Consider the following 26751-nt stretch of genomic DNA (forward strand, 5'->3'; position numbering starts at 1 on the left):
GTTTCAGGTATCTTATTATGAGCAACAGAAAATAAATGGCGCCAGGTGACACTACAGCTTCTTTAAGCTCACATGTCGGGTGTAGTATATGGAAGATAAGAGTCCTCAATTTGGCCGGGCGCGGTGGCTCAAGCCTGTCGTCCCAGCACTTTGGGAGGCCGAGACGGGCGGATCACGAGGTCAGGAGATCGAGACCATCCTGGCTAACACGGTGAAACCCTGTCTCTACTAAAAAAAAATACACAAAACCAGCCGGGCATGCAGGTGGCGGCCTGTAGTCCCAGCCACTGGTGCTGAAGTGCAGGCAACGTGTAACCCGGAGGCGAGCTTGCAGTGAGAGCTGAGACCCTGTCGCACTCCGCGCCTAAGGCAGAGCGACTCCAGCTCTCTAAAAAAAAAAAAAAAAAAAAAAAGGGTCCTCAATTTGGTGGGGGAGAACTACACTTACGGTAAGGATTTCTTTTCTGTTTAATGAAGTATTTAATCAATACAAAATACGCGCTGGTTTGAAATGCATTATTAGCCTGTTACCTTTGTTGAGCACTAAGAGTACTCTGTAGGTAGGTAAACTATAGTTAGAGGTCCATCTAAGGGGAGTCTAATTTAGCATTTGTGTCAGATTTGTGTTTCATAATGTGGTGATTATATGGAAGGTTCTTTTGGAAATTTGATTAGTTGCCTGCCTTCGGATATCTACATAAATTGCATAGCATGCACTGTGGGTGCATTCTTTATATGGTTCATGGGAGGAGTTGATTTATTTTTAGAGTTTGACATAGGGTTCTTTGGGATAAAGTTTGTTAAAAAGATCCTGTGGTGATGCGTCTTCATCTCACCTATTTATTCTTGGGATGCTCTCTGTGTATTGGTGGAGGGTTTTCACCGCATCGTGCTCACGAAGGGCCTCGAACTCCCCCTTTGTGCTTTAACCTTGGCAGGGTCTGTGTGGCTGACCTTGCACTTCTGAGAACTTCTCTGCAGTTTCCTTTGGGCGGCCTGAACATTGGCTGTTTAATACCAATTAAAAGCAAGGGCTGTTCCTCTCAATGGATTGCTATTAATTACAGCCTGTGTTCCAGTAATCTGAGACAGAGCAGCTTCCTCTGGTTTCATTGAAGACTATTTTAGCTCTCTGCTTTGGTTGGCTGATAAAATCTGAGAGGCACATACTGATTTGGAATAGGAAGAGTATTCTGACCCTAAGGAGAGGTATCTGGGAGTTGGAAGATGTGTGCTCTGTTTTTATTGTGAGTGTCTTTGGGTTAGGTGGGGCATATAAGGGAACATGGTGAAATCAAACAGCCCTGGACCCATGTCAGAGATCAGGGTTCTAGTTCCAGCCTTAACACTAATAGGTTGTGTAACTTGAAACTAATCATTTCATCTCTCCCTGTACCAGTTTACTGATCCATAACATTGAGGGTTTAAACAAAGTTATCTTGATTGTCCCTTCTGTGTCTAAACTTTTGCTAAAAATTGGTTACTGTTCGTATAAATGATATGAAATATTATGAGACTATTCAAGGTTAATTCTTTAACTTGAGATTTTAAGAATCAGTTTTGTAAAATAAGGTTTTTGGGCATTTAATGGTATGGGTGAAGTCTGGTGGTCCCTGATGATTGGTTTAGTTTCTGGGAGATTTTCTCCAGGAATAGCTGGGGAGAGTTTTAGTTTGTGCCAGAATGTAGATAAAAGGGTAGATTTGGATTTGGTGTTTCTGAAGCATTTTAGTTCAATGAGATTTTGAAGGAAATCCCTGGATAGAGATTATAGTCATCCCTTGAGTTCTGGGGGATGGGTCTCAGGACCTCCTGTGGATTCCAAAATCCATGGGTGTTCAAGTCTCTGATATAAAATGGCATAGTGTTTGCATCTAACCCACGCACATCCACCCTTACACTTTAAATCACCTATAGATTACCTGTAATTCCTAATGCAATGTCTACACGTCACTTCATTCTTGTGGATTCAACGTAGTACTTGGCATGTGGCAAATTCAAGTTTTGGTTTCTGGAACCGTGTGGAATTTTTTTTTTTTCCTGAATATTTTCTATCCCTGCTTTGTTGAGTCCACAGATGTGGAACCATGGATACAGAAGGCTGACTGTATTTTTTTTTTTTAAACTCTCAGAAATCTGGGATATATGAGTTCAACTCGATTCATGAAGCATAATTTGTTACTTTTTTTTTTTTTTTTTTTGCACTAGAAATCAGAACACATTAATGGTTGAAGGTTTTTTGGCTTTTTTTTTTTTTTTTTTTTGAGACGGAGTCTTGCTCTGTCGCCCAGGCTGGAATGCAGTGGCCGGATCTCAGCTCACTGCAAGCTCTGCCTCCCGGGTTTATGCCATTCTCCTGCCTCAGCCTCCCGAGTAGCTGGGATTACAGGCGCCCGCCACCTCGCCCGGCTAGTTTTTTGTATTTTTTAGTAGAGACGGGGTTTCACCGGGTTAGCCAGGATGGTCTCGATCTCCTGACCTCGTGATCCGCCCGTCTCGGCCTCCCAAAGTGCTGGGATTACAGGCTTGAGCCACCGCGCCCGGCCCGGTTTTTTGGCTTTGAGAAGAGGCCAGGAGGTGTTGTTTGCATACAAAATAGTAGATTTTCCTATGTGTTGTGATTGGTTATGTGGGCAGAGGAAAAGAATATTTGAAACTATGATTGATCTGTGTAATTCTAGGCATATAGAGGCTTTGCTTCTAGGTACTTTTCGCCTTCAGACTGCTATTAAGGGTAGCAAACATCTCAGTTATGTATGTAATAGCATTAAATGAATGTTCTCAAATGAATAAAGAGGCTTAATAACAGGTGTAGCATTAAAAGAGAGGCTGCAAAGTGGAATCCTTCACCCTAAGTTCCAAAGACTAGCGTGGAGGAATAACCGCTCTGGGGTGGGAGTGTTCTTTTCTCAAGTGCTGAAAGGGAGATGAACTATCCTGCTTGGCCTGTGGGGGAGGATCATGGTTATTAGGGTTGGGTAATATTTTTGTTACACATGTGTAGAAGAATGTCATTAATTGTGGCCTTTAGCACGTAGATTTTCTTGATCAGATAATACCTTGACAACTTCAGCCAAGTGACTACTAGTCTTGTGTCAGTTGTAAACATGTGTTTGGAAGGCAATATTGTACCAGTGGGTTTTTTCAGTCAGGATGTTTGCGGTATATATCAAATGAAAATGAGGCAGATAATGGAAAACTCTTAATTTTAATGGCTTAAAAAAATTCTGCATTGAACCTGAAAAACTAGAGACATAGACTAGCTGGGAGGTACTGTGAGAACCTGCTTTACAAATGATTTTCTGTGGAACCCTGTCACCACCATTTGCTGAAACCTACTTTCCATTTGAATATACATTTAGATAAGGCCAATTGGCTGCTAGATCATCGTCTAATGGGCCTGTGATCCCACATGTACCACTAGTACCACTCTCCATCCTGCTCAGACCATATGAGAGGGTCCCTAAGTCTCACTTTCAGGTGGGCTCAGCCAGTGGAAATCAGAGAGGTGTGAGTTGCTGGTATATATTTTGTCCCTGCTCCCTGCTAGGCTGTCCTGATGCATTTAGACTGAGGTGGTCACTGCTTTTCACTGGTGCTGTTGAACTGGAACTGTAGTTTCCCACTGGTGAGATGTTGTTACTACAGTTTTTCACATACATGTATATTTCACATACATATATTTTAATTTTTTACATTTATTGTTTATCCAGTGAGTTAAAGCCTTAGAGGACTGAGTTTAATTTTAGTGCCTAAGAATACTACTACCTTTTCTTGGAGGAAGAGCATTGAAACCGTAAGTTTGCAGTTACAGAAGCAGTATCCTTTCTTTGGAGCACTGAACAGGTGTTGGGGGCCAGACCGTTCAAGCCCTGTCCACCATTCCCTGCTGAGCAGCTTCTCTACCAGCGGTAGCTCTTCAGCCTCTGAAAGCATGGCGGAGGCCTGGAGTAGGGCCCTGCTAACCTTGAATGCTCATGCCTGGCAGGTTATGAGGATTAAGTTATGTAAGATTGTAGGTGCTTAAAATAGGAGTTGGCATAGAACAAGTACTCCTTGATTTTGATCTGGTCTAATTCATTCATATTTAGGATGAAAAAATGGTAGCAATGTTAAGTTTAATTCAGATGACAAGACTTACTAAAAGGTCTTTCTGATACCTCATCTATACATATAGTATTCTACTCTGTGTAGATCATCTAAAATTTCTACAAGTTGGAGATCTTGGCTTTTGTGTTTTAAGGTTACGATAAAAGACAGTGAAATCTGCAGCTGAATTTAGGGAAGACTCCTTGAAAACATCATCAGTTGGCTTTCTCATTTGGAATACAAATGGACGGTTGTATCCTCCTGCCATTGCTTTGTTATGATTATCTAGGAGTTTTCTTATTTTTTAAAAATGTGACTTTATTGACATTTCAAGTACTATAACATTTAGCCATTTAAGCTCTCTCTCTCTATATGTGTGTGTGTGTGTGTGTATATATATATATATATTTTTTAAATTTTTAAAATTTTTTTGAGACAGTCTTGCTTAGTCTTGCTTAGTCCTCCAGACTGTAGTGCAGTGACGTGATCTCTGCTCATCCCAAACTCCACTTCCCAGGGTCAAGCAATTCTCATGCCTCAGCCTCCCAAGTAGCTGGGATTACAGGCATGTACCACCACATCCGGCTAAGTTTTGTATTGTTAGTAGAGACGGGGATTTCACCATGTTGGCCAGGCTGGTCTTGAACTCCTGGTCTCAAGTGATCCACCCCCTCTTGACCTCCCAAAGTGCTGGGATTACAGGCATGAGCCACGGTGTCCAGCCACTATAATTGATTTTTAGTAAATTTTTTGGAATATACAGCATTTTATCTTTCTATTCATCAGTTGGTGGACATTTAAATTGTTCTTACTTTCTGGCTGTTATGAATAATGCTGCTGTGAGCATTCTTGTACATGTTTTTGTGTGGACATATGTTTTCTTAGGAGCTACTCTTACTTTGTTGCTAGCTGAGGCTTCTAGGACTGGGATCCTTCGAACACTGCATGTACCTCTTGGAGGAGAGGAGGATTCCTCTGAAGTCGGAAATATCCTCCCTGGAGATTTCTGCAAGCAGTTGGATGGACTCTTTCGGGCTGAGGAAGGAGCCTTGAGCCAGGGATGTCTCAGGAATGTGAGAGTTGAAGCACAGCTGTGCAGTGTGGCCTTAAGCAATCAACTTGCCAGCTGGCTTATCTGTAGGAAAAGGGTGATGTTACTGCTGAAAATTGTGACCTCCTCCAGACACCAGTGGTGAGGATTAATTAGTAAATGTTGGCTGTGCTAAGCTTTTCCTTTGGCTCTTCTTTATTCTCAGAGGCAACCCTGCTTTTTAGGGTTGAAGGTAGTAAGATCTATAAGAAAAAGCTGGAGAAACCCACCTTGTCATTGCTTTCTTGGGAATTAAGGGTTATCTTGTGCTTGGTTAGGATACCAGTTAGTTTCCAGCATTCTCAGTGGAGGTAATCAGATCTTGGAACCTTTGAGGGCATGTGATGAAGCAAACAACAAAACTCTGAGGATTAGAGGACTGATAGAGACCCTGTGAAGGGTTCACCTGGAAGGAGGCAGTATGGTTGTGTGGAAACAACTTGCTCTGTGGAGTCGCATAGATCTGGGATGGAATCCTGGTTGTGCCAGCCTCTCTCGAGTTACTGAATAGGAATAGTGATGGCCACTTGGCAGAATTGTGGCAGGGATGAAATATGACAGCAATTGTAAAGAACCTGTCACAGTGGCTGACATACTGGAGATTGTTTGTGATTATTCATTTCCTTTTTCATCTGGTTGATTGCTGAACTTCTAGGTGAACTGCCATCTTGGAGAGAGACTGGGATGGAGGGCAAGCCTCCCTTGTAACTGTTGGTATTTATTTGATTTTGGACAAGACTTCCGTTTCCTTCACTAGATCTTGAAGGTTTTTTAGTATCAAAATTCTCAGATAAGCATCTCATCTTATTTTTAGACAGGTAGGAGTTAGTCTATCCTCTTTTAAAGAGTTCTTGTTGAAAGTTAATGCGTTTATTTTTAATCTTCTGTAGTTTCCTGTTCAATATGGTAGCAAACAGTCACATGTAGCTATTTAAATGTAAATAAAAAATTCAGTTTCTCAGTTGCTCTAGCCACATTACAGGTACACAAGAGCTACATGTGGCTAGCAGCTACTGCATTGGACGGTATATAGGATAGAACATGTATGTCATCACAGAAAGTTCCATTGTACAGTACTGCTCTATGGAATAAGACTCTAATAAGTGGGAGTTTCAATAGAAGCTATTCTTGCATTTGTATGAATCTGTCTGTGGCTAGAACTCTGGCATCCTATTACTTGGGATTGCTAAAATAATTCATACTTGCAGTAATGACCCACTGAGACCTTTGTTTCTCAAGTTCTGAACTTAAAAGATGGGCTGGGTGCGGTGGCTTACGCCTGTAATCCCAGCACTTTGGGAGGCTGAGGCAGGCAAATCGCTTGAACCTAGAAGTTCGAGACCAGCCTGGCCAACATGGTGAAACTCTGCCTCTACTAAAAACAAAAAAATTAGCCAGGCATGGTGGCTCATGCCTGTAGTCCCAGCTACTAGGGAGGCTGAGGTGGGAGGATCGCTTGAACCCGGGAGGTGGAGGTTGCAGTGAGCCGAGGTTGTACCACTGCATTCCAGCCTAGGTGACAGAGTGAGACCCTGTCTCAAAAAAAAAAAAAAAAAAAAGTTAAAAGATAAATTCAGCCTGTGTTTACCCTGCAAACAATCTCACCAGTGCTCCAGACCTCTACCAAGTCATAGCGATTGCCTTGCTTTGAGGTGGAAGTTTATATGCAAGTATCTTTTTAAGTAGGACCATTTAGAAAGAATATGTTTGAATTGAGTTTGCTCTAAGTAATGTTTAACACTTTAATATCGTTTTCTCTTTATGGGAATATCAGTTAACAGCATTTATACTTTATTTTCAGAATACCAGTGGTTTTCTTAGCTCTGGAAGTACTGTATCTTTAGATCCTAGTGTAGACTTAAATTAAAAAAATCTGTTTGGCTGGCTTCATCTGGATACAAATGACTACGTATTTGTAATAGGCACTTGATTTCACGTTTAACTTACTTTTCTGTTTTTCCTCTGTATTTTGTTTTCAGAGCATTGAGTTAGCAATCGGAAGAACTCATGTTTATTCTCTTCCAAATCCACTTCTTGCTTTCTTACTTATTAAGCATTGTCTGCGTGATTTACTTAGGATACAAAAAATGATCACAATGTGGTTTTGGCTCCGGAGGGCTCATGTGAAGTGGTCCATGACCTGTCTGCCTTATTGCTTTGTTGATGGGTTTGATAGAAGGTTAAGTGTGAAATGCTGTGTAGACAGTTCATTGTTACACAAACATCTAAATTATTAGCCTCCTTTTTAATGAGATAGATGGAAGTGTGGGCTATGAATGAGGTTCTTCATGGCGTGAGTTTTCTGGTGGGATTTTTCAAGAGTGAGAAGAGGTGTGCCTTGAAGCAGTTAAGTAGGAGAACCTACTCCAGATACTGAGAGGGATGGCTGGAGAAGGACTGAATAGACCAGCTACAAAAAAAAAAGACGAAGAAGAAGAAGCCGGGGCAGAGGAAGGGGGTGAGTGCCGGGTATCTTTCTGATGACTGTACTGTGTATTTTCTAATATTCTTTGAAAACTTTGAGATCAGCAGAGAGGCTGAGCCCTGCTGATGAGGAAGGGAGATTTGTTTAGAGACCGATAATGATACTTTAGGGTGCATGCAGTGTGTCTGTGTACTAGGCAGGTGCCATGTAAGTCAGAAGCCACTTTCCTGCTTTAGAACAGGTGCTGGGATGTGGAAGCTGAGGATGCAAAGTTATCGCTCTGTGTTGGTTTATTGACCACCTCATCATGAGTACTTCTACTTCATTAGTGATCTCTGATATGACTGCTGGATAGTCTTCTGGAAGTAACTTCCTTTAAAACTACGGCGGTTTGTGGTGAAGAAAATTTATTTTCAAATTGTATTATTGCTTTTACCTGGTCTCAGAGATCTGGGCTGTCTTGATATAGGCCAGTGCTTAACTAAGCAAAGTGTTATGTCAGAATGTGATTACTATTCCATTATTTCTTCATCCTTCAATTTTGCTTTAATTTGCAAGTACCTAATGTTTTTAAGAGTGTTATATATATAATTTTCCCCTAATTTTAAAACCCAAATACTTTAACAAGCTGCTCAACATGAAGAAGGGAATGGTTTGCATCAGTTTATGAAAGAATACCCTGTTCCCAGGTTGGGTGGGTGCCATGTCAATAGCTTTATTATGTATGGCAAACACAATGCTAAGAAAACTTATTAGAAACTGAAGTCTTAAATGCTTGGGAGATTATAATGTGTTCTGACTTCAAAATTTTAAGTTAAATTCCACTACTATTTTCTATGACTATTTTCTGCAGTCTACTTTCTGTAGTCATAGAAAATAGCCGTGAAAGCTATAGAAAGCTGTAGAAATAGAGAGGTGGGTGAGAATTTATTAAGGTGCCTTCAAACATATAAACTAGAAATAGATTCAGTTATATCAAAGATAGGCCTAGATGTGGACGGAATAGTGAATGTAGTTTCTACTGCTACTCTTTCAACATGGATCTGTCTGGTTAATTGATACTAGTCATTCTCTGCTGCTATTTTTATAGCATTCATCACATTTTAATTTTTGTGGCCATCTCCTCCTGGGCTTTGAGCAGCCAAGAATAAGGTTAGTTCATCTTTGTATCTCTTGCATCTAGCATGGTGCCTGGCACATAGAAAGCATTCAATAAATACTGTAATGAGTGAATGAAACATTTTTTACAAATGTGTTTGAACCAAAGGCAGCCTATTGTTAACCTTGGTGAGCCTTGGAAGGCGTTTTGCTTGTGGTGATGTAGCGACTGAAACATTTTGTAAAAAGTGAAAACACCTTCAAATGATTTCTCTCTTTCTGATCTTTATTAAGACAGCAGCGCTGTATCCACACCTTCCTAATTGTGTGTAGTCACTTCTTACAAGTGCTTGCCATGCTTGTGTCCTTAAACTGTTTCACAATTCTGGCATTGAGAAGCCAGAGTGAGGTGAAGGAGTTGCTCGTTGTTCCCCATACACCGTGGATTCTCCCAGCTCTGCACCTTGGCTCAGGTTTTCCCCTTTAGCTAGAATGCCCTTCCTCCTTGGCTTTGGCTGTCTCTTAAAGGATTACTCACTGTACCCACCCTTCTAGGCTGAGCTCACAGCTAACATATGTAATCTAACATTTGAGTCAGTCGAGAAAACTCTTATTTTCCTGCTCTATACACCCAGTATAGTTGGTTTGCAGGTGTCTGTGGAGTTTGTTTTATACGGTGCCTGTTGGGCTAGGGCTGCATTATAGCTAGCATCTGTAAGACCGTTCCAGTTTAAGAGCATGCAGGGTGGCGACAGTGAGATGAGACCGTCTGTATCAGCTTATGGCTTTTCAGTTTATGGCAGGTTACTTAAACTGAGCCTTAATTTTCCCATAAGCAAAATGGGAACTGAGTATGACTAAGTAGGGAAATGTATATAATGCCTAGGAATGGCTTTTGCTAGGTGCATAATAAGTAGTTTCCTTTTCTTCTGTTTGTTTCAAATGATATAAAAGAAGCCTTGTTTTGAAACCAAGAGTTGCTAATCTGACCAAATTTCATGAAAGGATGTTGATCACAACATATTTGTCATCAGAGTTTAGTAACACCTGACTAATTTTCTGTATTGCTTTGGGATTTATTTAAGCATGTGAGACTGATATTATCTAAGGTTTTAGTTGACAAAAGATGAATAGCCTGTGAGGTTGAAATTATGAGAGCAAAAGACTTTGGAAAATTTCTGCCATGGCGTATTTCATACATTTCAGCTTGGTGTCCAGGGTTTCCCTGAGCAGAGGAGTTTGTGATATATGAGCTCATAAATATCCTTGCCTGTGCCCTCTTCCAGAAGGGAAAGCCAGATCTCCAGGGATGCTCACTGTTGGGGAGACAATGAGAGGAGCTTCTTGTTTGAATATCTTTGTTCACAGCAGAGATCATATTTGAAGTTCTTCCCTTCAGCAAAAAGAGCAGAATGGAAAGTGGTTTAATATTCCTGTCGTTAGGGTTTCCACTCTGTGTGGGGTCATGAGAGTCATAGTCTTTATTCTGGATTCTGAAATGACGGTTTGTTTTACTTTTAAAAATGCATCTCACAGGGAAATAGAGAATTGTTCCTGTGAACTTCCTGGCTGCTATACTCAACACAGTTGCTGTGGCAGTTTTTAAAAGGAAATTAAAATGCAGTAATGCTTTAAATGTACTGCTTTAAAAAACTCGATAACTCTTGATTAGTCAGCATAGCAAACAGCAAAGCAGAACTTCTTTTTTTTTCTCTTTTTGAGATAGGATCTCCTCCAGCCCAGGCTGGAGTGCAGTGGCACAGTCATGGCTCACTGCAGCCAGGCTTGATAGATCTGCCCACCTCAGCCTCCTGAGGAGGCTGGAACTACAAGCAGGCACCATCACACCCAGCTAATTTTTGTATTTTTTTGTAGAGATAGGGTTTCACCATGTTGGCCAGGCTGGTCTTGAACTTCTGGGTTCAAGTGATTTGCCCGCCTCAGCCTCCCAAAGTGCTGGGATTACAGGAGTCAGCCACTGTGCCTGGCCTAGAATCTTTATATACCAGTTTTAACCATTTTGTTTCACTTTTTGAAGCACTTAATAGGAGGTAAATGTACTTATAAAAGTAACATACTTAATAGAAACACACAATAATGGTACGCAAAGAACCAGCTCACTCGTAGATTGTGCTCCATTTTTGTGCGGAAGTTTTTGTGCCAGCCAATTACATTTGCTTCTGTGGTAGATTTCTCTTCACTGGGTCAAAGGAGAGGTGTCATTAAGGAAAGCACATGTGTCTTTTGTTTCCTCTGGGTGTTCTGATGTGAGAGAGCCTGGATTCTTCAGTGCTTCCTGGTGAGAAAAGCAGAACTTAAGAAGGGCTGAGAGAGGGTCCACTTGCCTCCACAGACCTCCTGATGCTCATAGAGGCTAAAGAGTCACTTTCGGCTTCAACTTTTAACTGCATTATTAGGGCTGTTAATGTATTATAGACTTGAACTTTGCCACGAGAGTAGGTCTCAAGTGGTCTCACCATATACACCAACATCAAGAAAGGAAACGATGTGAGGTGATAATGTTAATTAGCTTGATTGTGGTAATCATTTCACAATATAAACTTGTATCAAAAAATCACATATACCTTTAATATATATAATTTTTGTCAGTCATACCTCAATAAAACTGGGGAAAAGATAGAAGTGTGTCCATAACATTCAATAAATAATACAGTCATGAGCCACATAACGTTTCCGTCAAAAATGGACAACAGTGGTCCCACAAGATGATAATAGAGCTGAGAATTCCTATCATCCAGTGACATTATAGCTGCCTTAATATCATAGTGCAATGCATTACCCACGTGTTTGTAGTGATATCAGTGTAAACAAACCTGTGCTACAAATGCAGAGCTCATACAATTATGCTCAGTACATAAAATACTTGATAATAAACAACTAAGTTACTGCCTTAACAAAATAGGAGTGTGGTGAGGGAGAGACCAGTAAATAGGGCAGAGAGAGAGATAATAATTGTTTTAATTTCTGGGTGAGATGCTGATGTTAAATTTACCTCCCTTGGAAACCCTGGAAGGTGGATAAAGCAAGAGGGCTCTGGGAGTCTAGTGGAAACTTTGTAGGTGTAGACACTTAAGTTAATCCTTTTTTTTTGTAGTTTAGGGGGCAATAGTGTATTAGGCTCTAACTTTGGGTTTTGTGATTTCCTTTTATAAGATAAATTTAGTTTTCTTTTTTGGAGTTTCATTGTTTATTGTATTGACAATTGTCTTCATGCAGCATGTTGCAAGCTTAAAATGTTCCGTAAGAGTAACCCGGCATGGTGGTGCACGCCTATAGTCCTAGCTTCTAGGGAGGCTGAGGTGGGATGATTGCTTGAGCACAGGAGTTCAAGACCAGCCTGGGCAACATAATAAGACCCTGTCTCAAAAAAAAAAAAAAACAAAAAATATTTCATAAAAGATAGCTGCTATTAATAATGGTATAATTATAATAATGTCTTACTGTTATATATCCAGAATGGTTATAGCAAACTTGGTGCTCTTTGAAAATTACCACAACAGTTAACCTTGGAAACCAAAGAAATCCATTGAGGAAATCCTAGCCATCCCCAAACTTAGAGAAAGTAAGTTAAGGCATTTATTTAATCTTTAAGGGTGTTATTTATGGTGGAGAAATGAGCAGAAGTCATCGTCAGTTTGATCATTAGCATCTGTTTTATTTAGAGAATTTTGACATCATAAACTAGGAATTTGTAAAACTCTGTGTGCATATTTTTCTACGTCTGGGTAGCTACCGTATGTTCTACAGATCTCATCCCTTACATTTCTAGAGTTGTACTGTAGGAACTATGTCTAGTAAAAATCTCACTCTTGGCTCACATGCATTTGGAATTACCCTTTCATATAATAACAAAATAGGGTATTGATTTCTGTTTTTCTGAATGCTTACTTTGCGTGTATTAATCTTTTTAAATTTTCATAGCAGCTCTGCAAAGTAGGCATTTTATCTTTGTTTTCCAGGTGAGGAAACTGATTCTGAGGAGTAAAATAATTTGCTCAAAGTTTTGTGATAGTGGCAGTACTCTGGTTGGAACCAAGGATTGGCTGACTCCAAAGTCCATTTTCTCTTTATTACTTAAGGTTGTACTTACACATTTTCCTGAATTTATTTTTATCATGACTTGTCCTCACTCTAGAGTCTGCATTACCAGCCCCTGTGGTCCAGCAGAAGTTTGGGATGTTGAGGTCGGGCTTGGGCATTGGGGTGTAGACATCGGTATTGCTGGCCAGGATAGGGGCCAGGCCATGGAATGACTGTGGGTAGAACTCAGCTGGTGGGGAGGTATGGTCCATTTGATGGCTGACGTTAGTGAGAGGGCAGGAGAGTCCTCTTGATCAGTGACTAGTTTCCCAGGACAGAAGCAAAGCCTTCCCTCAGGCTTCCTGAGTGAAAGAGCATCCTTCAAACATCCCGCTGAAAGGTGGACTAACTTCTCCTCGGTTCAGTGGAGGCAGCCTGCCTGGGTCCCTTGAGTGCTCTTTCATCCTGGGGCATCTTGGGATTTAGGAAGCTTGTATCTGAATTTTGGAATGCAAGGGCTTCTGGTGGGGGCCATTATATTTTCAACTAAGATTGGCCTTCCCTGGTCTAGAGCCTGCACACCTTTCTAAAATCTCTTTTTCAAACTCTCTGCTGCTTCATTAAAGTAAGAAAAAATAGCTACACTCTAGATTTGGTTTCTTGTTTCTTCAGTGACATTTTGTCTCCTCATCCTAACACAGTTATCAACTAACCTAGTAAAGTAACCCATGTTAGTGTAGCTAATATCCATAAATGTATTAGAGGAAGAATTCTTTTTTAGCAGGAAACTCCGAGGCCATGCTGCCTATCTTTGTCTAACTCCTTGGTGACTTTAGCAATGAGAATTTTAATCCAGAGGCTCCAGGGAGACACCTGCCCCACAGAGTGTGGGATTGCTCCTGTATTCTGTTAATGCCTATTTGTTAAAAGAGTTAACAGTGAGCCTTGAACCACGAAGCAACTCTTTTTGGTGCTAAAAGCACACAAGTGCCCAAGAATGCAGCAGCATCGAAACTGGAGATGAAGTGATTTGCTCTTGACGTCAGTTGGCAGGTACATTCTCTTACAGAGAGTAAAGATGAAATAGAATCCCATTCATAGAAGACAGTTTGTAGGGAGGGAGGCTGGGGATGGGAAAATGAGCTCAGGCTCAGAGGCCTTTTATGTCTTAGTATTCTCACAAATATGCTTCCAATAAAAACAATTTGAAAGGCAAAATATAAAATTCTTCCATTTAGGAGCACCTTGCTGAGATCTATGGTGGTGGTTTAAACTGTGATGTGATTAGAACCATGCCCTATGAGTGTGTAATATGTTGTCGACCAGATAGTCATATAATGCTCACTGGTCCTGGTGAGTTTGAATTAGGGAGCTGGGGAAATCTTGGCTGAGAAAAGGTAGGATAAGGCAAAAGTATATCTGCTTGAGGGGCAAAGTTGCATTCAACTAATTTGGTCTCAGCAAAAGTTCGCCACAGAAATCTGTCAGTGTGTATTGCTTTTTACTATTAATTGGGGTTTTAGTCACATGCTTTGTGGTTTGTTCATGAAGCTTTTATTTAAATGACTTATGAGAACTATCAAAATGTTTGCTCTGAAGGCCTAAATTATGTTCTTATGCCATGGATTTTTTTCAGATGATCAACTTACCCACGTGAAAATGCTTGAGCAGGTTGGCTGCCAAATTGTAACGAAAGGCTGTCAGCAGTGCCTCGATTTGTCTTTCTCTCACCTCTCCTGGATATGCTGTCTACTTCCTAAGTCTAAGTGGGATATACTCAGTCCTGCAGACAACATCTGTGCTTTGGCATCAGCTTCCCTGCCTTTCTTGGGAGCTTTAAAAATAAGAGTATCAGGAAAGGTTCCATGGTTGGTGACAATAGAACATAGGTTAGTTTTGGGCAAATGAGAAAATGAGCTTGTCTTTCTCCTAGCATACCCTGCTGAGATTTATTCCCAGCACCATCAAGGGGGCTATTGTAGAATGCAATCCCCAGTCCTCTCAGTGAAAGGGGAGAATTACAAAGTACAGAGTCTTATCCTTTCACTGTAATCCTGGGTGCACACTTGGATTCCTTATCTGTAAGTGGGAGTGTGGTCCAGACCTCATTCAATGTAAAGCTCTTACAAAGACCCTGATTTTTTTAAGGGAATCTCTGCTGTTGCCACTTGTGTTGTCATCTTCTCCCTGAGAATGTTTTACCATATCGGTTAATAAGTTATGTGATTTTAATTACCTCTTCACTTGGAGGAGTCAGTGCCTGTGGTAAGTTGTTTGACCATTCATTCATTAACTCATTCAACAAACTCCAGGCTTTAGCTGACCACTTTTTCATGAGCGGCTTTCTTTGCTTGTTCTTTTACTTTGATTTTCATGCTTTTCACCTTGTATGTGTCTATCCGTTTTCCCTCTAGGACTTTCATGACCCTACTTTTTCAGCAGTTCATTGTCTGTCTGATTTGATGTTATTGCTTTGAAGCCTGGAGATTTCTTACACAGAGGTGTTTTTCATTGACCTGGATAAACTCAGAAACAAGTTATTGCTGTCTTTTGGCATCCCCCCTCCCCATTTATGTGTTATTCACCATAGTCTTATTAAATATGTTAAGTAGTGATGCCGGAAGAAGTAGATTCTGCTTTCAAAATGTTTTTAATTTCTCTCAACAAAGGTAGAGAAAACCTTTGTTGCTTTAGGAGTCTAGGAGACTCCCCTGGGCAAAGTTTGCTGTTGTTTCTTCCCAGATTTCCCTCCCCCCTCACCATTCCTCCAAGAATCTTGAGGAACGATGATTTAAAAGAAAAAGGGTCATGAGGGAGGACTGGCTCATAGATATTTCATGAAAAAGTGTGGCTTGTCTTGGGGTTAAACCGTTCCTGGGAAGTAGGAATGAGCTCTTCATTGCTTTGTAGGCAGTCACAGCATATAAATACTGTAGAAGATCTGGGTTAAAAACCAAAGCCCATGCTGTTATCTATAGTGTGCTGTTGCCAACCTCCCAGTAAAGTTTTAGTTTAACAGGCCACACTGTGGCTGATAATGATAATTTTGTGTTATCCCTATTGGACGAGTGGCTAGCCTGTTTCCACAGTAGACAGATGCTTTGCTTAATGACAGACACCAGCCCAGAGCCTTGCTTTGTAGTAGGCCTTTGATAAATGTTAGTTAGATTTAATTGCTTGCTGACTTGTTGAGTACTGAGTGTGATTAGATTAAGCCTAATATGTTGTAATTAAGAACTATCAGTCACAAAACAAATTTAATTTTTTTTCTAAAAATCTATGAAATGCAAAAGTTATAATTATGACTTATCAAGGGGAAAATTGTGACTTATTATACTTCATTCAGTAACTGAGGTTTGGTTCATTTCTACATTTGAATTTGAACTCCATGTCTGGTTGTTTTTTAAATGTGTGTGTATGTGTGTGTGTGTGTGTTTTTGGTGGGAATTGGAGTTGGGGTCTCTCTCTGTCATACGGGCCAGAGTGCAGTAGTACAATGATAGCTCACTGCAGCCTTAAACTTTTGGACTCAAGCCATCCTCCTGCCTCAGCCTCCTGAGTAGCTAGGACTACAGGCATGCTTCATCATACCTGGCTAATTTTTTTAAAAAAAAATTTTTTTGTAGAAGTGGGGTCTCACTATGTTGCCCAGGCTGGTCTTGATCTCCTGGGCTCACACAATCCTCCTGACTCGACCTACCGAAGCACTGGGATTACAGGTGTGGTCCACTGTGCTTGGCTGCACATTTTCTTTCAACAGTTTTTTCTGTCCTTTGTTGAAAGGCTTCATTGTCCTGCTGATAATTAGGCTATTATAATAAGAATTAGGAAGATTCTTCTTTATCACCTGTTCTTAGATGACAAAGATTCTTAGAAATTCTTGCTGTGTTTATTTTGTACTTCCTGGTAATGTAGTTTAGATCTGAAAAGACATAATTGAAGTTAGCTCTCACAGAGGAGGAAAATACTTGTGTACTAAGGATCAGTTTAAATGACTCAAGATAAGCAATCAAAGAAGTGTTATCTTTACCATTGTATTAGTCTGTTCTCACACTGCTAATAAAGACATACGTTAGACTGGGTATTTATAAAGTAAAGAGGTTTGACTCACAGTTCGCATGGCTGGGGAGGCCTCAGGAAATTTGCAATCATGGTGGAAGGGAAAGCAAACACGTCCTTCTTCATATGGCGGCAGCAAGGAGAAGTATGAGCGGAGTGGGAGAAAAGCCCCTTACAAAACCATCAGATCTCGTGAGAACTCACTGTCTTGAGAACAGCATGAGCCTAACTGCCCCCATGATTCAGTTACCTTTTATCAAGTCCCTCCCATGACATGTGAGGATTATGGGAACTACAATTCAAGATGAGATTTGGGTGGGGACACAGCCAAACCATATCAACCATATTCTGCCTAAATTAGACGTCTGTCTCTAATCACAGCTTAATTATTCAAGTACCCACAGATTCTTCTTTTAATTGGTGATTTTCTAATACCATTGCAGGACCTTCTGATTGATAGTTTGTGCACAAGTTTTCAAAAAGAAGTTAGTGTCTCTTTTTAAGAGAAATTCGTCAACTACAGTGACATTAGAACCAGTGATTAAAAATTACTGAAGTCACATCTGTGGATGTCTATGCCTGTCTACTTTTTGTTTATAGAACTCATGACTATTTAAATGAAAACAGTCACCTCAGTCCTCACTAAAAACAATGATTATTAAAAATATAAAATTTAAGGTGGCTACAGAATGGGGCAATAAATACCAGAGAAATGGAGTCATGAGTAAAAGTATTAATGTTCTTAAGGCTTCTTTTTGATTAAAGTCTAAACATTGTTTTTCAATTCAGACTTAACAGGGAGGATGCTGCAAATGAAGGGAGCATTTTTTTCTATAAAGGCCCACACAGTGTCTTATGGTGTCTTAGTACATTTGGGCTGCTGTACAGTAACAGAATACTATAAATTAGGTAGCTTCTAAAAAACAGAAACTTTTTTCTCATGGTTCTGGAGACTGGGAAGTCCAAGATCAAGGCATCAGCAGATTCAGTGTTTGAGGGGAGGACCTGCCTCCAGTTCAGAGACAGCCATCCTTTCGCTGTATCTTCACATGGCAGAAAGGATAAGTAAGCTCTCTGGGACCTCTGTTTTAGGGGCACTAATCCCATTTACGAGGGCCCCACCTTCATTATCTAATCACCTCCCAAGAGCCCCATCTCCTAAAACCATTACATTTGGGGGTTAGGTTTTGACCTATGAATTTTGAGGAGACACATTCAGTTGATGGCAGAGGGAGATACTTGGTCTTCAGATACTTAGATTTTTAACTCTGAATTCTTGGGTACCTTTTAGAGATAAGGACTGATTTAGACTAGAGTCGTTGGGCCCAGCGCAACTCGAAGTAGCAGAGAGAGCGCGGGACTAGAGCGCAGAGCTCGGGACGTGCATCCCAGCTGGCGCGATGGGCGGAGAGCAGGAGGAGGAGCAGTTCGAGGGCATGTTGCTGGCCATGGCTCAGCAGCACGAGGGCGGCGTGCAGGAGCTTGTGAACACCTTCTTCACCTTCCTTCGACGCAAAACAGACTTTTTCATTGGAGGAGAAGAGGGGATGGCAGAGAAGCTTATCATACAGTCAGCAACAACCATCAGCTGGCACAGAAGGCCCAGTGGGAGAAGAGAGCCCGGCAGGAGGCTGAGCGGCGGGAGAAGGTGGAGCGGGTGGCCAGGGTGGCCAAGGAAGCCAAGTCAGAGGCCTCAGGGTCCCAGATCAAGGAGCTAACTGATGAAGAGGCAGAGAAGCTGCAGCTAGAGACTGACCAGAAAAAGGATACAGAGAATCATGAGGCCCAGCTCAAGAACGGCAACCTTAACTCCCCAGGGAAGCAGGAGACTGAGAAAGAGGAAGAGGAGGAAGATGAGAAGGACAAAGGAAAACTGAAGCCCAACCTAGGCAACGGGGCAGACCTGCCCAATTACCGCTGGACCCAGACCCTGTCGGAGCTGGACCTGGCGGTCCCTTTCCACGTGAACTTCTGGGTGAAAGGGAAGGACGTGGTGGTGGACATCCAGTGGTGGCACCTCCGGGTGGGGCTCAAGGGGCAGCCAGTGAACATCGATGGGGAGCTCTACAACGAAGTGAAGGTGGAGGAGAGCTCATGGCTCATTGAGGACGGCAAGGTGGTGACTCTGAATCTTGAGAATATCAATAAGATGGAGTGGTGGAGCCGCTTGGTGCCCAGTGACCTTGAGATCAATACCAAGAATATTAACCCTGAGAATTCCAAGCTCTCAGACCTGGACAGTGAGACTCGTAGCATGGTGGAAAGGATGATGATGTATGACCAGAGACAGAAGTCCATGGCGTTGTCAACCTCAGACGAACAGAAGAAACAGGAGATTCTGAAGAAGTTCATGGATCAGCATCTGGAGATGGATTTTTCCAAGGCCAAATTCAACTGGCCCCTGTTTTTACCTCCTTGAACTCTTGGGGCTGAGCTGCAACCATCCAACTTTTTTTCCCACTCTTCTCTGGCCCTTGTGGGCCTCAGGGATTGGGGCAGGCATGGGACTGGCCCATCACACAGGTCCCAGGGCATCAGGAGAAAGGCTGGGGTTTGGGGTCTTGTCTTCCCCAGTTGGCCTACTGTTACACATTAAAGCGATTTGCTTAGCAAAAAAAGAAATAAGGACTGATTTATTTCCTCATTTGTGATGCCAAATTGTAAAGATTAAGGTAATTGTTCTGTTAAGGTATGAAAATACGCCACTTTTAAGAGACAGAGGCAGATAGGATATTGGCAACCTTCACACCCTAGTTTGAAAGGTACTGGCCTTTCTTGCCTGTGCTGAGGCATGAATAAATACCTCACTATTGTGGTTACAATAGTAACCATACCTTTGTTGTGTTTTATTTCTTCAACTACCATCTGTTGTTGCAGCTTTTAGCTAAAGCACGGCTTTGCAAACTTCCACCTTAAGTCATAGCACTGTGTCTTGGTGAATTGATTATAGAGGTGGAAGTTAGTATCTTAAATTTGATTCAGTCACATATGCCTTTTGGGTGACTTCACTTTGAATCCTCAAAGGATGACTTAGAAAATGCCAAATAAACACCCTGGCAACTGGTAATGACCTTCTGGGAGATTCTGACAGATTGAGGTTTCACAACAAACACAGATAAAAGACAGTTTTTCAGAAAACAATGGCAAAGGAACTGAATAAATAAAGCATAACTGAAGGCAGTAGAGGTAGTTGAGTGGAAATGCATAGAGAGCTGGGAGGAGTGGAGTTCACCAGCAAATGTATCTTGTGTATCTGGCTGGGAGGTGTAATTGGGATGGAGAAAGGAAAGGCAGCATGCAGGAGGGCATGTGATAGGAGTAGAGCTGTGTGCCAGGGGTGGCAAGTTGACTCTCTTGGATGGTACCAAGAATTTGTCTTATTGTAGTTAGACAGAGTTAGTTTTTGTTCTGAATGAGACACTGACTTTCCCTTATTTCCCGATAGGGGTTTTGAATATACTGACTTGAAGCAAGAACAGTTATTGGAACTATGGTATCAGATTTCCTGAAGGTAACATTATTCATTAAATAATAATGTTGCTCTTTGAGCCCTTAAAATTGGCCTTTTTCTAGACTCCTAAACTCTTTATGTTCTTAATGAAATAACGCTGGCTAGAGCCCTTACCAAACTCTGACCAGAAACAGTGAATTAGAAGATACAGAAGACTGGGAGCTAGAAATTGATTTTTTTTTTTTCAAACCCATATTGTCTCGAAAACATCTACCTTAGGATCTATTCGCATCCTTAACCCTGCCAACCCCTTGATTCATTTGCAAGATTGCCACCCTCCTTGCTCTTTACAATAATTCATTCTTTAATTTCAAATTTTGGTGCTATTTTCATATTGTTTAAATGAGGTTCACCTACCCAACATGGTAGCTATTTGCCTAATATCTTTGTTGTACCTAAACATTGTGGAAAGTGGTTTCTTTTATAAATTTAAAATGTTTAGCTTTTCAAACCCCTGTTTTCTCATCTTCCTTTGTCAGAGTTCTGTTTGAGGTGAGCAAAACCACTTGGATCCTGATTTAGTGGATGATTTTGGTGAAATTAAGACTTTGAGATTGACTTTTCTCTCTCCCCACTCACCACAGTGGGAATGCATTTTTCATCTTTTCTGTGGGGTGATTTGGAGAATGACTGAGATGGTTATTCCTTTTTTCCTCCTGTTTCAGTCTGTTTTGTGCTGCAGTGACAGAATACTTGAGACTGGGTAATTTATAAGGAACAGAATTTTATTTCTCACTGTTCTGGAGGTGAGTGGGACGTCAACGATCGAGATGCCAGCATTTGGTCTGGTGAGGGCCCTCTTGCCGCATCCTTATCTGGCAGAAGGCATAAGGGCAAGTCGTCCAAATGTGGAGTGAAGCCTCTTTTATAAGAGCCCTAATCCCATTGAGAGGGAGAAGCCATCGTGGCTTAATCACCTTTAAAGGCTCCACTTGTAAATACCATCACTTTGGCAACACCTACATTTTGGAAGGGACACGTTCAAACCATAATACCTCCTCTCACCTATTGTCTGCCCTCCTTTTGGGAGTGGGCAGTGGTGCTGACTGAAAGATGCATCCTCCAGGCTTCCTTGCCCTCTGGCTTCTAACTGGATTGGCCAAGGGGGAACTTGAGGAGAACTAAGAGTGGGAGGGGAGAGAGCTGCCACTTGCCACATCTCTGCTCTCTGCTGCAGTTTTGTCAGTGGTGTGTCCCACCAAGAAACCACTCTTGCCTGGTGGGTCCTCTTTCAGGTCTCCAGCAGGTTACTTTCCTCTCCTTGATGCTTCAAGTCACTTTCTACCCGAATGCCCCTGTGGTACTCTTCACCCTTCCCTCATCTTTGTAAATAGTCCTTCGATCAGATGTCTTCATTGGAACTATGTGAGTTGCCTCTATGTAGTACATGTAAGACACTGTTGATTAAAAGTACAGGTAAGACACTGTGGTGTCAACACTTTCACATGAGGAAACACATAACGCATTAAATGTATGTGATTATAAGATACGTCTTAATTTCAGATACATTAATACTTAGAAACAACACCCGTGACTCTCAAAACAGAGGGAAACCTATGAAATTGCTACTGGTTTTTCATTGTATTAAAGATACCATAATAAAGATCTTTGTTTATAAACTTGCCTATATTTGAGATTATGTCCATAGGATAGGTGAGAAGAGAGTTATAGACATTTTCTAAGACTCGTTTCTTTTTGCCGCATTGCATTCTAAAAGGGTCAGACGTATTTAGAGTGCCACCTGCAGCTTCTTAGCTCTTGTTTGACTGTCCAATGTGTGTTGACTTTTCCACAGATCTTTCCTAATCTGATAGGCCAAAGAGAGTCTTTCCATTTGGCGGTGAAAGTGAACATTTTCTATTTTTTCTTGTATTTTTCTTTTTCTTTAAAAAAATCTCCTTCGCCTATTTATTTATTGGGTCTTACTGTTTTTCATATGCATGAGCTCTTTGTGTGATAGGTCAGGGGTTAGCTAACTTTTTCTATAAAGGACCAGCTAATAGACATTTCAGGCTTTGTGAGCCACACAGCTTCTGTAGGGTGAAAGCAGCCTTAGACAATAAGCAACTAATGAGGATGGTTGTGCTCCCATGTGGACACTGAGATGTAAATATTATATAGTTTTTATATGCCCTGGAGTATCATTCCTCTTTATTTTCTTCAACCATTTAAAAATGTAAAAACCATTCTTAGCTCACGGGCTGTAGAAGAACAGGCAGTGGGCTGGATTTGATTAGTGGGCCATAGTTTGCTGACCCTTGTAATAGATGATAACTCATTTAATCTGTTTTGACTATTTTCCTCACTTCCTTTTTTAGATAAATTTTTTAGGCCTACAGAAGTTTAAATTTCTTACAACATCAAATTTTAAATTTCTGGCCATTTTTGTCATGATTCTGAAAGTTAGAATGTTCTTACTAACGATCATATCCAAAAATACACGACTTAATTTTAGCTTTAGAGACATGTTTTTTAAAGAATTCGCCTTTATTCATGTGGAATTTATTTGTGTATAGTGTGATTTGGAGGTCTAAATTTAATTTTTTTGCAAGCAGCAAACCAATTGTGGATTGTTTTTGAGTCCTCCTGGTTAGTACCGGGTTCACTAACTGTGCTTTGGGTACCTTTGATCCTAGATTTACAGCATGATAATTTTTCCAGTTTTCATTTATGTTCAAGAAGTATGGTACCAACCTGTGACATGAGTTCCTCTTAGTTCTTCTTGGCTCATCTGTTTCCATGTGAGCTGGCATTCACAGGAAATTCAGAACTCTTATAGGCATAATATTAATAGATACATGTGGAAAGAGTTGTCCTCTGAAAAAAAAGTTTGAGTTTTTTTTTGAGACAGAGTCTTGCTATGTCACCCAGGCTGGAGTGCAATGGCCTGATCTCGGCTCACTGCAAGGTCCACCTCCCGGGTTCACACCATTCTCCTGCCTCAGCCTCCCGAGTAGCTGGGACTACAGGCGCCCGCCACCATGCCCGGATAATTTTTTTGTATTTTTAGTAGAGATGGGGTTTCACCGGGTTAGCCAGGATGGTCTCTATTTCCTGACCTCGTGATCCACCTGCCTCGGCTTCCCAAAGTGCTGGGATTACAGGCGAGAGCCACCGCGCCCAACCTTTTTTTTTTTTTTATTAAATGAAGAATGACAACTTGATCTCCCACACTAGGAAAGAAATGTGCAATTAATAGTTTATATTACACAACATTAACTGTTGGGTTTTTTTTTTTTTTTTTTTTTTTTTGGCCTTTGGAAGATATACTCAAATTTGTGATAAGTAAAATGACTTGCTTATCACAGGTTACCATATAAGATTGGACAAGAATAATCTTTTATTTCTAGTCTTTTAGGTTGTTGAAATGACCTAAAATGTAATTTGAGGATAAGCAAAACCCTGATCTGCTGAAAATTACAAAACCAAATTTGCAGGAATGGCTTTCTTGCTCCTGAGACTGAAAAATTTGTCTGCTCCCAATTCAGTTGACTCTAAAGAATAGATAGCATGCTTTTATTTTCTGACAGCACTAACAGTTATTCCTGCTGAACCAGGAATGCTGTTAGTGTCAAGGATGGATTTGCCTTAACTCATTTTTCCACAAAGCTGTAAATTTAAAAAAATCTCTTAACGTTTCTTTGTCATTCTTTGGTTCACAGTAGATAGTCCTGCTGCAGAAGTCCCGCTCCGGTCAGCCTGTATTTCCAGTGAGAGTGTTCTTTCAGAATTGGAAATGGCTGTATGTTCAACTGGGTTGCCATGGTGCTGTGGGACATGCGGTGGCAAACCCCACACAAGAGTTAAAGGGATGAGTAGTGCTTAGGGTACAGATTACAGAAAGTACAGCTTGCCATCAAGTTCTAGGCAAGAGATAGAACTAAATGTCTTAATCCGAAGAGGAAAATCTTCATTCCAAGGGACATTGAGTTTAGATGAGATTCGTTGCTAGATTATGCCCCAGATGGCCTGTTAGCTTTTTTAGGAAACTTGTTCCCATTTTGTGTCTCCACAATGGTTCTCAGCTACTATCTGGACCAGTCCCTTAAAATTAAAAGTTAAATTAGTTGTGATGTGATTTGAAATTTGAAACCTGTGTTTTTGTTTAGCTAGACTACAATGGTGCACTTAGAATCTTTGTTCAACTTCCCCACCCAATATGAATTTGGAGAAAAATAGGAATGACTAAAAAAATCAACAGGCTCACATGAAATTGAGAGGATGGTTTGGAAATCTCCTTGAATTTCTTTTTGTAAGCCAAATTTATTTTTATAAGCCTTTAACGGAAGACAGTTTGTTCTTTGGATAATTGGCTCAGGCTTTATCCTCCTCTTTCAAATATGCTTCAACCAAAGGCCCAACTGTGAGATGAATAGGATAAATGAAGTTGGGAAGTGTGTGTGTGGGGGGAGGGGGAAGGCAAAGCAGTCATGTGGAATCTTTTGTTTTGTTTTTAAAATAATTCTTAAGAGCTGCTGTCTTTCGACAGAGTCAGAAAGTCGTTGCTTAAGCGTATTTGTCACTTATAGAGAGTGAATGGGATTCTGAAGTCTTTAATGTGGTTCTGTAAATATAAGCCTTGTTGTTTAATCATGGCATTTCTGCAAAAATGAACTCCTGCACCCACATCCCTCCCCTCTCCTTTCTTTTAGTGTCTTAGAACTGAGCTAAGCATTTGAACAGTCATTGCTAAGTGTTTCCACATTGGGGGAACTAGAAGGTCTTGGCTGGATAGAATTCTGATTTTCATGGGAGGGAATTGGTTTTCCGTTTTCTGCCTTAGAAGTCATATAGTATACTTGCTATTTGGGCTGAACTGACTTGAAAAGTCAAACAGGAATGAGTCTAGCTACTAAATTTAGAGAACTGACTCGTAATTTCTTGATCTAATACAGTGGGCAGTCTTGTCATTGCCAGTTCTTTATTTTCAGTGTTTGCCAAACCTAGAATGAAATCCAAGGCTGCTGCTTAACCATCTATAGCTCTGGTAGTTCATTTCTACTTCTGCTCGTTTCCGAAGATAACATGTATTCAGAGAGCCTGTGAGGTCCTGGCTTAGAAGAGTCCTGCATATCAGGGCAAACTTCCATGTCTCTGGACATCTTTCACATTTCAGACATTGTCTTATTTCTTTTTCTTTTCCAGTTAACAAGTATGTTTTTATTTAAGTCAGGCTTTAATTCTCCCCTCTTCCCCGTCTCCCCTTTTCAAGGGAGATTTAAAATAAGTGGGAAATTACTTTTTGTATAGATATTCTTTTGTCTTAAATTCATGCTCATGTGACTTTCTACTCGCCATTTGGAGTAACAGTTATTCAAAGAGCATTACCTAAATTCCATCATTTAAAAAAAACTTATGTCCCCCCCCCCAACCCTTCATCATTATTTTTAAAGCTCTCAAAATGCCTGTCTTGCTTAAAGAATCATAAGACTATGGAAGTGGAATGCACTTGGCATGTTGTTCACTATTCCATGAATTTGTAGACTAAATATATTATTTCTGTGGCTCACCCAGAGGATGTTGTCATCCTTTAAAATTGCAATTAGCATTATTGTAAAATTGGCCGATGGAAAAAGATCTATTAAGGTTATGTGTATTTTGGATTTAATGTTGCTTTACCTAAGGATGTTAGGGTTCACCAAATCCTGCTTTGCCTGTGATGTACATGGAGGAAAAGTGAGAAGAATTTTTTTTTTTCCGTTAATAAATGAAAGAACTTCAGTGTGAAGAATTTTAAAAAGTCACAAGCACAGATGGTTCACCTGGGTAATTTGCAAGGAAACTGGATGAGCATAATGTAGGCGGGGGAGACTTAGGGAAATTATTAGGATAATTCAGTTCCTTTCCTTTTATCTGTCTGAGCCAGTTAGGAAGAAAAAAATGAGGTTTTTGGATGTCAGAATTACCCCGCTGGAATTGTTCATGTACTTTTCAGAATAAAAAACATCAAAAGGGAGAAATTAAATTTTCTGGTATGATTTAAGAAAATAAACAAAATGAGACATGCTGGGGAAAGTGATAGGACACTTTCAGGTTGTGACCCTCAGGGAGTTTCCTGGCCAAGACAGGTGGCTTGGAGTTTTCCCCTTTTCTCCTTCTCTCCTCCCTCCTACTTTACTTTTCTCCCTCTCTTCCTCCTTTCTTTTTTTCTTTTATTTGCACACCCAGCAGCATGGACCTTTCCTTCTTTTGGTCCTTCTATCCATCAGGGTCAGGTCTTTCAAGATACGTGGACACAATACCACTAAATCCATAAACTTCTGATTTCTATGTCATTCTTCTCTGTGAGCCAGTGTTGTCATTGGTTTTAAAAAAATAAAAGCTTCAGCTGGACGCCGTGGCTCACACCTGTAATCCCAGCACTTTGGGAGACCGAGGCAGGCGGATCACCTGAGGTCTGGAGTTCAAGACCAACCTGGTCAACATGGCAAAACCCCA

At 40.8% G+C, this 26751-nt stretch overlaps 1 protein-coding gene and 1 pseudogene across 12 annotated transcripts in view; both read left to right on the forward strand.

Moving 5' to 3' along the window:
• The window catches only part of FMNL2 (formin like 2), a 318205-nt gene that overhangs the window by 36070 nt on the left and 255384 nt on the right, over positions 1–26751 (forward strand). The gene's annotated exons all lie outside the window — the stretch shown is intronic.
• On the forward strand, positions 17070–23208 carry LOC101024840 (annotated as a pseudogene). Its single transcript, XR_635419.3, has one exon. The product of XR_635419.3 is annotated as a nuclear migration protein nudC pseudogene (transcript).

This window comes from Papio anubis, chromosome 10 (assembly GCF_008728515.1).
Source record: "Papio anubis isolate 15944 chromosome 10, Panubis1.0, whole genome shotgun sequence".
NCBI lineage: Eukaryota > Metazoa > Chordata > Mammalia > Primates > Cercopithecidae > Papio > Papio anubis.